Here is a 12,363-nt window from a genome sequence, read left to right on the forward strand (position 1 = left end):
GGAGTCTCTTGGATAATATTATTTATTGAATAACAAGTACATATACCCTGACACTATAAGTATAAACTAGAAAAAGGTATAAACATGAACCAGAAAAGGCATGTATCTTACATTTTTAAAATGCTGCCTATAAAGAAATATATGTTGTGTACATAGGCATATATTTATATAACTAAATAGCTTGAATGGAAATTTCATGATATATTTGTGTCACCTATGATGTAATCTAGTATTTTCAAAGTGGACCATTTAAAAAATGCTGCTTGTGACTAATGGTATAGATTTAACGGGTTGTAACCTATGCAGTTTTACCAAAACTGCTGTTGACTCCTGCCGTAATTTAGGTTTCAACAAGCACTTTTCTAGAATCCAACACTTGGCGAGGTGCTGGGAGACAAAGATGCCCAGGTCTGGTTCAGTCCTTAGAAGCCCTGAGTGGTTTGGAGAGGAATGAAATCAGAAGCCCCTGTCGGTGCCCCGGCTGCTGTGGCCACGCAGCAGGTCCCAGGGGAGGGGCCGTCGCTGCCCAGCAGGAGGACAGGAGGACAGACACTTCTTCCCAGGTCACATGCTACGCTGTGTGCTCGCATCAGGCGTCTGATTGCAGGCTTCGCTTCATGTGAAATTTAGTTCTCTGTTTTTTACCCCTGTAAATTCTAAAATGAATGCTGTCAAGTTTACTTGAAAATAGATTTTTGAACTTTTAGCATATAGGCCAGGTTTGTAGAAGTAAATGTTATATAGATAATATTTAATATTTAATAATATTATGTAGATAATATTTACTCACAAGTGAGTAATACTGTTATCCTAAATATGTCATGGTGACTAGCTTGAATGCCGTTTATTTGGGTAACATTTACTTCTTTTCTGCTGAAGCTTCTATTGTGACTCGTAAAGTCAGGAAAAAGTGTTATATAAATATAAAAATATATCATGATTATTTACCTTTTACCATTGGCTGTTTGCCCAGATAATGAAAGATAGCATGAACAAAGCATGAACTTTTTAAGTAATGGAATAAAAGATACTAATTATCCAACACTTAGAAATTGTTTTGTCATCTTATTAAAATTTGGAAATAGTCTGTATATTGACATCTTTTATCTTGTGATTAGTTTGTTCATTCACAATAAAACTCAGTATAAAAACTAGGAGTTTGGTTGCATTTTCTCCAAAAAACACTACCACCTTAAAGCATGGTATTTCTATGGAGTTGGGTGCCCGTGGGTTACACGGTTGTCCCCGGTTTGTCCTGTGAGTGATGGGCGTGCAGCGCCAGGTTGAGGGAGCTAATGGCTGAGTGGCCGTGCTGGTTGCCCTAGAATGATTTCGCTGTTAGCAATGAAAAATGTTTTCCTTATAGTTCTTGCGCAGCAGGCCATGGAGGAAAGCACATTTTTATAATAAAGGTGATGAATTTAATAACAAACTGGCAGTCAAATGGAAATTGCAGACCTTGATACTGGGAGAAAATTGCCTATAAAGCAACTCTTGAGAGAAGAGGCTTTAAATTTATCCGCCCATGTAGACATTGAGGAGAAGAACATAGGAATCCCAGGGTATTTTGCTTGGCCTGCTTAGTTCAGGTGAATGACATGTGAGTGCTCTGTTGAAGAGCTAGAAATGGCTGGTTTAAGGTTGCTTATGCTTTTTATGTAAAGCAGTTAGCATATTTGGTTTTTTTTTTCAAATTTTCTTTTTATTTTTAAAAGATTTTATTTATATATTTTTAGAGAGAAGGGATGGGAGGGAAAAAGAGAGGGAGAGAAACATCAATGTGTAGGTTGCCTTTCATGCACCCCCAACTGGGGACCTGGTCTGCAACCCAGACCTGTGCCCTGACTGGGAATCAAACCAGCATGTATTTTCTTACATAGCTAAAATATCGCTACCTTTTTATATTTCAGCACATGCTATGCCTAAAGAATTGAAATCCATTTACTACATTTATGGTCGCATGTAATGTAATTCATGCTTCTGCCATTCATATCATGGACTGCAATCTTAAAGAATACAAAATACGCTGGGTTTGTAAGTAATAGGGAATTGATAGAAGATCTGTCATAAGCTGCCGGTCTTTATTATTTTATGTTGTATTTAAACTAATTATAAATTTAGACACAGAATGGTAGAATTTCTATCATGGGAAATCTGGACTTTTGTTGCTTGTAATTCTAAGTGACTGATGCCAGTCGCTCCTAGGAATAACCTAACCCTTGGTGTAATATACAGTAGTTAGAGTGTTCAGCTCAGAATCTCGGTGTACCGGAGCATGCATTTTGAGGTGCACTTCCCCCAGTGATACACATGCTTGTTAACGGGTCCTGTGTCCAAGTTGAGAGTTATCTGTGGGACCTATCTGAGCATGGTAAGTGTTTAAAAGTATAAGTGCCAATGTAAAATACACAGATAACGTTTCCTGCTGTACTTACCGAACCTACTGGGTTCCGGAGAAAAGCAAGGCTTACTTGTAGGAGGTTATTAGGTTTTGCCTGGACACACGCCCCTGACGTGATGAACCATGTTTTCTGGGCAGCACAGTGCGTGACGTAGTAAGAGTGTAGCTGTCCTGAGTCTGTGTTCTTCAATAAAGAATGACGGAAGTGTTCAGTTTTAGAGAGAAAGAAAGACAGGGAGAGAAACATCAGTGTGTGGCTGCCCACATCCGGGGACCTGGCCCGCAACCCAGGCATGTGCCCTGACTGGGAATCGAACGAGCGACCCTTTGGTCCACAGAACAACATCAGCCAGGGCAGACGTGTTTGGTTTTAAAATAAATGTGGGAACTTAATATTTGGTAGCTGAGAAAGTGAGAACAGAAGGAAGAAAAACGTTATATTATACAAATTCTCTGCATTTAGGAAATAATTTATTGAGGTTGTGCACGGGACTGCGGGTATGAAAACCAAGAAGAAATAGTATTTTTTTCTTGTTAAAATATGTAGCAGTAACTGTATCTTTGTCATTAAAGTCTTTCATTTACATTACTTTAAGTGCTAGACTGACTGTACTGTATGGGAGAAGTAAGCTTAGCGTCTGATGCTGAAGATGACTTCGCATGTTAGTCACCTCTGAAATTTGCAGTTTAAAGTTCATCAACTCCTCTGTCCGCTTATCAGTGCTGCTTGGTCATTTTGTTTATTGACTTGCATAAGAAGTGGCAGCTTTATCATGCAGAGATAGAGCCCAAAGATAACTATTCTTTATGTTAAGCCTTTGTGAGAGAAATAAGGTATACTTACACTTTAATTCTAATGCTCTTCATTCAGTAAATCAAAATGGGGAAAGCTTTGTTTTCAATTTCAGAAAAAAGCAGTTTCATGTATTTTAACATATAAGATAAAGCAAGAATAAGGTATATGGAATATATATGAATTATGTACATATATATGAATATGTTTTAATATATAACGTGTTGTGTATATAACACACATGTATTAATGATGCAAGTATTGTGTGTGTGTGTACACATGTGTGCATGTGTGTAATACTTCATGAAAACTTTGCTGCTTTTTTGTAGCAGGCTGAGTACAGTTGTTTGTAAACACACTGAATTCCGTTCCCATAGGCGCTGCAGTGGTTTACTTTTTAAAAGGGCTCTGTTGTTGTTTTACTGATACGCTTCAATGCGCTTCTGAGTCTGTTACTCCGCTGAAGGTCGCTGCAGTTTTGTTCAAGATTGCCTGTGCCAGAGTCTGAAACACCTGAAGTATCTGAGATTCTGGGTTGTTCTGGAAGGGTTTTAGAATCATGTGTTTGCACAGCCACATCACGGAATTAGCTCAGCTTACAGGATTGGCAGGGTGGAGCAAAACAAGGGGAATGTTCACAGTGATATTGCAGTTTGAAGATGTGACAGCAGGAGATGTGGTCCTTTCCTGGTATTTTTGTGTGGATAACCATTCTAAGGTATTGAATTGTAGTTATGCAAATACACATAATAAGCCAGAATGTCCCCACCAACTTCATTCCCCCAAGTTACTCATTTGAGGTTTAAACTTAAACTCTAAAAAAGCGGTTAAACCAAAACAGGTGAGATTCTGGAGCCAAAAGCTCTTACCATTTTAAAATAGTGTGTTGAGGGAAATGCTATAGGAAGTATTTGTCTCAAGTATTTAAGAGTCATTTTTAATAAGCTGAGTGCATTGTGGGGTTTATATTTGAGTAGTTTGTAAGGGTTTTTTAATTGACTAGTTGAAGAGGAGCTTAGTAAAAATGAGTTGGAGAAATTAAGCTGTATCTTTGTTACATCTACCTCCACTTTGCTATTTATGACGAGTTTACATTTGCAGACAGTATTTGGTTATTTGGTAGGGACTGTTTCTAAGTGTCTGTTATGCCTACAGGTTATAGGAAAAGAGCAGTTACAGATTTTAGGTAACTGTTGTTCATCAGACCACCTATTTGTTAGGCTACAGTGTTTCCAGAATACATCATTTTACATCACAATCATCATTGATTACAGTGATATGGACATACTTATGTGTATGTATCTCATTATCTTAATTTAATCTTGACCAATCCTGTGTGACCTGGAAACAGATCCATTTTCCAGGTGAAGACATGAAAGCAGACTGAGATATTACAATTAGTTTTTTTTTTCTTTCAAAAATTGCACTTCAGCACTTCGTTTCTCTGTTCCTCATCACAGATCAACCATGTAGTCAGGTGTTTTGTAAATTTCCTTAAACGTAAAATTTTACCTAACATGAGCTGATGGTTTAGGTTAGTTCTGGACAAAGACAAAGGAGAGTCCATTTTTCTCTTATCTTGAGCTGTCCTCTTTTGTATGCACATTACGTTAAATTGTCTTTACAGCTTTAAGGAAGGTGCTGGTCTGTTGACTGTAAATACCTTGCTTGACTTGAAAGTATCAACTTTTCATAAAAGAAAAGACATACTCACTATGCAGGAAGTATACGTTCCTTTCAAAGCTTGTTCATGTAGTGCTGACCACCTGAAAGAGGGTTCACGTTTTGAAGTCTGTTCTGATGTGCCTCTCACTAAAGGTTACTACTAATGTCTCTGGTGGCTGTGAATTGGCCTGGTTTTGAGAAACTATGGCCTTTTACACACGTATTCCCCTGCTTTTAAACAAAGTGCACTGTAGGGTTCTGATGTAGAACCTGTTCTTCTGCGGCCTGTGAAATCACCTAGCTAAGGGTTGTAGATCCTGCTGTACTTAGTCTTCCTAAGGGTGTTTGGTTTTAAGCCACTGCCAGGGGGAGAGGCATCTCCAGAGACTAGACTTTACTCGTTTTCCAGTGGGGAGGTGGTGGGGGTGGTGCTGGAGTCCTGTTTGCAATGCGGGTTCTTTCCTAGGTTCGGTTTAAGGCGGTAGTATTATGCTGTTCTTGTCAGTGCAGGCCCTGGTGAAGACAGAGCTTTGTTTTTAGAAATTGCGTTCATCATGAATTTCCTAAAAGAAAAATACGTATTGGTTTCCAGGGACAAATTCCTAATTTGAATGGTAATGTGCATATCTTTAACCTTAGTGTGGCTACTCTAAAATACACAGCTCTTCACTGGCCTGTGTTTTTGAGAACTTTTTGAATAAATGAAGTATCTTGAGCAAGAAAAGCAGAACCATTTCCTGGGTAATCATAGGCATTGCTAAACATACAGCAGCTGGGATTAGAGGAGTCGGAAAATTAAGGTTTGGGAATAAGCCCTTGAGAGGGAACAGACGGATATATTTTAAGGTTTTTTTTCAACATTACATGTCATCAGAGTGATAACTCGACATCCATGGTTTCTCCACTTTTTTCCTTCTCTCCTTCATAATAATTAAAGCGAGGGTGTGTGTAGCTAGAACCCCGTTTTCCCTAGCGTGGTGCTTCTCTGAGGTCATCCCTTCCGCTCACGCAGTCTCTGATAGAGCAGGGAGCGCCGACCCTGCACCTGACTGCATCCCTGGGCCTCAGGCAGTGCCCGGTGCATAGCGCTGTAAGGTGTACAATACAGATTTGCTGACTGCATAGAAGGAAAACCATTATAGTGTATGTACTGTAGATTATACTTTATTCAGGACAATCTATTTTACAAATAATTTGTATTTTTAGGAAATAAAATAAAAACTTACTATTCCTAAACGTTTTACTAAATATGCCTTGAATGAAGTGTTGAACTGTGCAGACTGTAAGTACAGAGGTTATGAAAAACTCTGAGGAATGAATCGTTACAACCCTTTTGCCGCTATCCTGGTAGGGGCAACCTTTCCCTTAGGTTAGGGTGTGTGTTTTAAAGCTCAGACCATTCATATGGGGGTGCTTGTGCGTTTTATCTTCTCATTTGATCCAAAATACACGTGAGAGTTTAACATTGATGTCATGAACATATGCTGTTATTAACCAAGTGTTTTAGAGTCTCACAAATCCAGAATAAAGAAAGCCAAACCCTCTTGAGGAGAAAGAATTCATTATTCATTTCTGATACTTTAAAAGGAAAAAGGAATGAGGAATCAAACATATAACCTATTGATGCTTGAGTAAAGTTTCAGGAATGCTTTGTAGCTTTGTATGTTTTGTGTTAATGGTCCTAATAAGGTTTGTTTAAGAGGAGTCTGCCCCCCGCCCCATACCACCCCCGTGGGTATAGGTGTTGGGAATGCAGCAAAAGGCAAGAGACAAGAGTGCGCTGCCGTCCAGGTTGCCCATACCGATGCGGGCGGCGAGCGGTACACACGTTCTGTGCCACAGTAGGCGCTCCAAATTAGGGGACCACCTTGAACAGGATAAAGGTGGGCGAGCGTTCTGGTGGATTAGAGCACATTGCAGTCACCGAAGAGGGAGGTTGGAGAGAGCCTTGCGGAGCTGGGGACATCGGGACAGAGACTGGAAGGAGGTGATGGAGTGAGCCACGTTGCTCTCTGGGGAACGCTTTCCGAATGGAGGGAATAGTTGCGCAAAGCTGAGGCCGGGGCCGCGAACTCCCTCTGTGGCTGCAGCTGTGAATGGTATTTGGGGCGGTGGGGTCGGGGAGGGTGGACTGGTGAGGAGTGTGGGTCCCACGGGAGGGAGCCTCTGGGTGTTGTGGACCCTGGTAGTTCTTTGCGAGGGCCTGAGCCTTTACACTAATTGGTCCTCAGACGTGGTCCAGGCGCCCTTGTAGGGAGTCCGTGAGGTCGCACTGTTTTCATCATAATGTTATTTGACTTTTTCCTTCACTGTCACATGAGTGTGCAGTAGCGTATTTATAGGCTGTGTGCTGCACGATGTTGCAACAGATTGAATTTAGAAGGTAGGAGAATCTGCTCCCTCTGACAGAGTTAAAAGATTTGCAAAAAAGAAAACAGTGCCTCTTCTCACTATTTTGTTTAGTTGGAAAGTATCTGTTTTCCATAAAATGTTTTCCTTAGCATGGAATGGAGTTTACTATTACTATAAAGTGAATCAAAAATAACTTAAAGTTTTGGTTTCTAATACAGCAAGTATTAAAAGTTATAACTGACCGATAGAAGGCTCTTTAGGCTCCTTGGAGCCATTTTTAAAGTGTGGGCTCCTGAGACCAAATGTTTGAGAACAGCTCCATTGGAGGGTTTTGAGCAGAGAAGTGACATATTGCTTGCCTTTCAGCAGGCGAACTCTGGAGAACACAGAACAGACTGGCACGGGGCGGTGGTGGAAGCACGGGGCTGGTTGGGTTGTCGGTGGTGTAGGGGAGACATGATTGTTGGCTAGAGGCAGGGGGATAGGGAATGAGGTGGGGAGAGGCAGGGTTCTGGATGTATCTTGCTGGAGGATTAGAGGTGATGTGTGAGAGGACGGACTTGCCCTTTTCTGATATCAGTAGGACAACTCTGGGCCAGTGGGGAGTTTGGTTCTGAATGTGTCAAGGTGATGACGGTTTGGTGTTTCGAAGGCAGTTGGCTGTAGGTGTTTGGGATTCAGGAACGTTGGTCTGGGATGTCCTTGACCAAGCTTTCGTTGGATTGTTTTGATAATATTTTTGTGAGAGCTCTTAGCTTTCCTTCTAATAAGTTAAACTTTTATGATCTCAACAAGAAAGCTGTATTCTGCATTTTAAAACTCATTAAAATTGCTTTCCAAGAATATATGATAGGATATACACTTTAAGAGGCAGTAAAAGTATAGGAAGTGCATTTCTGCCAGGAGTATAACATTAGGTATTCTGGATCTAATTCTTTGTATAGTAAACCAGCACTGGCTTAATTAAAGGGGCTCATACTGTTTTACCATTTCAAAGTATTGTTTCCAGTTTCAGTCACATTGACAGCTTATAGTATTCCTCTTGTTAAAAAAAATAGAAGTTTGATTTTCTTTTCTAATTTAATCTTGATGCTTGATATAAAGCACCTTCTGGAATATTTTGTATAGTAGATTGTTGACATTAACTTGCATTTATTTATGAAATTAAGGTGATACTCATGTGGTGCATGATTACAATCTTAGGTATTTCCTCCATTGAGCTGAGGTGGAATTCGGAATACAATTGAAAAGGATAATTTTAAAAAATCAAAGAAATTGATTAGAAAAGTTAACTTATCCCTCCCCCTACATAAGACACAATTTCTTGAAAATTTTTGGGAGTTATGTTTCATTCCGATTTAACCACATTTCTTTAAAGCCCTTGGGGGATTTGGGCTTGAACAGGATAACATGTATAGTGACGGACCCCTTCTCACTTCTCAGATTCAGATGTGCAGAGGGCCATGGTTACATTAGGGTTTTGTCCTTCCCAGGGACCTTAGCAGTTAATACATTTTGAAAATGTGTGATTCCAACAGGAGTAGGATTGACTCTCTGTGGTCCTCAGCTGGTCACGGAACACATACTGTTCTTTCTCGTGGGGCATCGATACGATGGGCTGCAGAGACGGGGTCTCTGTGAAGGAAAGGAATGCGCGCAGACTCCTAACTGACACAGTTGTAGAGCAGGGAGAAACCATGACTGTGATCTGGTCTCACTTCACTTCACAGAAGAAGAAACTGAGATGCACAGGGTTAAGTTCAAAGCCACACAGCTCATTCTTGCCGGGACCCAGGAGTGAAATCTGGGTTGTGTAAACCCTCCTACATGCAGTTCTTAGATGTGCTTTCTACAGAAAAAAGTCATTGTAGAGGGATTGTAGCTTTCCTTTATGTTCTTAGGGTGGCTTTAAAGTACATGTGTTTTTTAAGCAATACATGCTAAAATTAAAGATTTTTGGAATTGTTTTGATTTTTTGAATTAGAGATTATTTTTTGTTGCATTTATTTTTTGCTTAATAATTTTTATTGCACTTTTCCCATTACCATTTATCACCCTGTACCCCCTCCCCACAGTCTCCACACCGTTATCCACGTCCACGAGTCCCGTTTCCTTTCTGTGGATCCCTCCACTCCCTTCCTCCCCTCCCCCCTCAGCTGGCGCCTGCTTTCCACCTACGAGTCTGTCTCTGTGTCTTGCTTGTCAGTCCAGCGTGTTCATTAGATCCCGCACGTGACTGAGGTCACACGGCACTTGTCATTCTCTGACCAGCTTATGTCACTCAGCACAGGGAGCTCCCCAGGTCCTTCCACGCGCTCGCGAAGGGTAAAACTCCTCCTTTTACAGCTGAGTTAGTAGCACTCCGCTGTGTAAATGCCCCCACAGCGTTTTACCCGCTCATCGGCCGAGGGGCACTTGGTGACCGCAAACAGTCCTGCAATGAACTTAGGGTGCTTGTGTGCTTTCAGATTAGTGTTTTGGGTTCCTTCAGATATATTCCCAGAAGTGGGATAGCTGAGTTGAAAGGTAGATCCATTTGTAATTTTTTGAGGGATCTCCACACCGCTTCCCACAGCGGCCGCCCCAGGCTGCGTTCCCACCAGCAGGGCACTAGGGCTCCCTTTTCTCCGCGTCCTCGCCAGCACTTTGCTGATTTACTGATGATGGCCGTGCTGACAGGCGTGAGGTGACGTCTCGTTGTGGTTTTAATTTGCATTTCTCTGATGATTAGTGACATTGATTATCTTTTCATATGTCTGTTGGCCGTCTGCGTGTCCTCTTTGGAGAAGTGTCTGTTCAGGTTCTTTGCCCATTTTCCAGTTGGATTGTTTGTTTTTTTGGTGTTGCGTTTTTTAAGTTCTTTATAAATTTTGGATATTAACCCCATATCAGATGTGTCGGTGAATCGTCGTCGTCGTCGGCAGCCGTCCGTCTCGAGAGACGATGGTGTAGCTTCTTAAGAGTCTGCACTGCCGAGAATGGCTGTGCAGTCCGACTCGGGAGTGACACGGTATCTGTCTCCTCCCGTGTTAAATCGACATCTTGCGATGACGCTGGAGTGTCCTCTCCAGTGAAACTGAAGCTACAGAGCCTGGGCAGGGTGATATGGAGGGTCTGCTGTTGCCCATGCAGCAGACGCCCCCTCTCTTCGCAGCTGAAGGGTCCAAGGGAAAGACGGAGTCAATACAGCTTGGCTTCAGGTGCGCCGCAGGAGTTGCCGGTGTTGACTACAACGTCAAACCGCCTTAGGGACTCCGGCTCCGGATTTTCTGTCGGGGTTTACTCCCTTAGCCTTTCCCCTGAAGAGGTATGCCGCAAGGCAGCGGAGGTTTTTTGGAGTCAGAGTTTTCCTTCTCTGTGTCGGTGAATATGTTCTCCCATTCTATGGATTGTCTTTTTATTTAATTGATGTTTCCTTCGCTGTGCAAAGCGTTTTTAGTTGGATGTGATGCCTTCTGTTCCCCTTCCCTGGGGAGGTAACATTCAATAAGAACTTCCCATGAGCCGTGTCTGAGATTTTGCTGTCCATGTTTTCTCCTATGACTTTTATGGTTTCGGGTCTAACATTTCAGTCTTGGATCCTTTTTGAACTTATTCTTGCGTGTGGTGTAAGAAGGTGTGGTCTAGTTTCGTTTTTCTGCACATATCTGTCCAATTCTCCCAACACCATTTATTGGATAAACTATCTTTAGCCCATTGTGTGTGCTTGCTTCCTGTGTCGTGTATTAATTGACTGTAAAGGTGTGGGTTTATTTCTGGGCGCTCTGTTCTGTTCCGTTCATCTGCGTGTCTTTATGCCAGTACCATGCTGCTTTGATTACTATGGCCTTATAGTAAAGTTTGATATTAGGTAGCGTGATTCCTCCAACTTCGTTCTTTCTCAGGATCGCTGTTGCTATGCGGGGCCTTTTGTGGTTCCATATAAATTTTTGAAGTATTTGTCCTAGTTCTGTGAAATACGTCATTGGAATCTTGATAGGAATTTCAACATAGTACTGGGAGTCCTAGCCACAGCAATCAGATGAGAAGAAGAAATAAAAGGCATCCAAATTGGGAAGGAAGAAGTGAAGCTGTCTGTTTGCAGATGACAGGATGCTGTACATACAGAATCCCAAAGATTCCACCATGAAACTACTCAGACTGATAAATGGATTCAGCAAAGTAGCAGGACACAAAGTTAATATCTAGAAATCAGTTGCATCTTTATATGCCAATAATGAACTAATGGAATGGGAAGTTAAAAAACAATCCCATTTACAATTGCATCAAAAAGAATAAAATACCCAGGAATAACTAACCAAGGAGGTAAACGACCTCTACTCGGAAAATTATAAGACGTGTAAGAAAGAAATTGAAGAAGATACTAATAAGTGGAAGTACATCCTGTGTTCACGGATAGGAAGAATTAACCATCAGTAAAATGTCCATACTACCCAGAGCAATCTCTAGGGATTATTTTGAATGCTTTCATTTTAGCAGGAATTTTTTTTTTCAAAAACTAGAGAAGACATTATATGGCTTTCATTCTCTTCCACTGCCCTACCCCCAGTTAAATTCCTCGGCAGGCCAAAGCAAAAGCTTTTATTTTAATTTGGAAATAAATTGAGGCTTGGTAAAAATAGAAAAAAGTTGTTACAGAGGGTAATGTTGACTCATAGAACAATAATGCTACAGTTACAGGGACCAGGAAAATAACACTGATTACAGGATTATTCGCAAACTGATGATGTCTCTCTAGTTTCTTCCAGTTTTTGACAGTGCCACACCCTTTCACAGCTCCCTTATTGACACATTTTAGGATGACTGGTGTGTTCTGTACAGTATTCTCCAGTTTGAATTTGATGTTTTCTCGTGATTAGATTGAGGTTATGCATTTTTGGCAAGAAAACAGCAGAAGTATTGGCTGGCCTTTAGTTCTGGGTGCATCATACCTGGGTAAAGTTGTTTCTGGTGATGTTGACTGTGAGCCCCCAGATAAGGTGGTGTCTGCCAGTTCTCCCCACTCTGCAGTCTCTCTTTTCCTTTGGGATTAATAAATGTCTTGTGGGGAGGTACTCTAACAGTGTACAGTTACTGTATTTCTTAAACTTTCTGTTCACTAACTTCAGTATCCATTGAATGGCTCTTGCCTGCAGTAATTATTACTGTGGCT

The 12,363-nt window shown here is 41.3% G+C and overlaps 1 protein-coding gene across 8 annotated transcripts in view; it reads left to right on the plus strand.

Annotated features, from left to right (window-relative positions):
* QKI (QKI, KH domain containing RNA binding) overlaps window positions 1-12,363 on the plus strand; it is a 125,738-nt gene that overhangs the window by 17,036 nt on the left and 96,339 nt on the right. The window lies entirely within an intron of this gene.

This window comes from Furipterus horrens, unplaced genomic scaffold (genome assembly GCF_987537825.1).
Source record: "Furipterus horrens unplaced genomic scaffold, mFurHor1.1.pri manual_scaffold_6, whole genome shotgun sequence".
NCBI lineage: Eukaryota > Metazoa > Chordata > Mammalia > Chiroptera > Furipteridae > Furipterus > Furipterus horrens.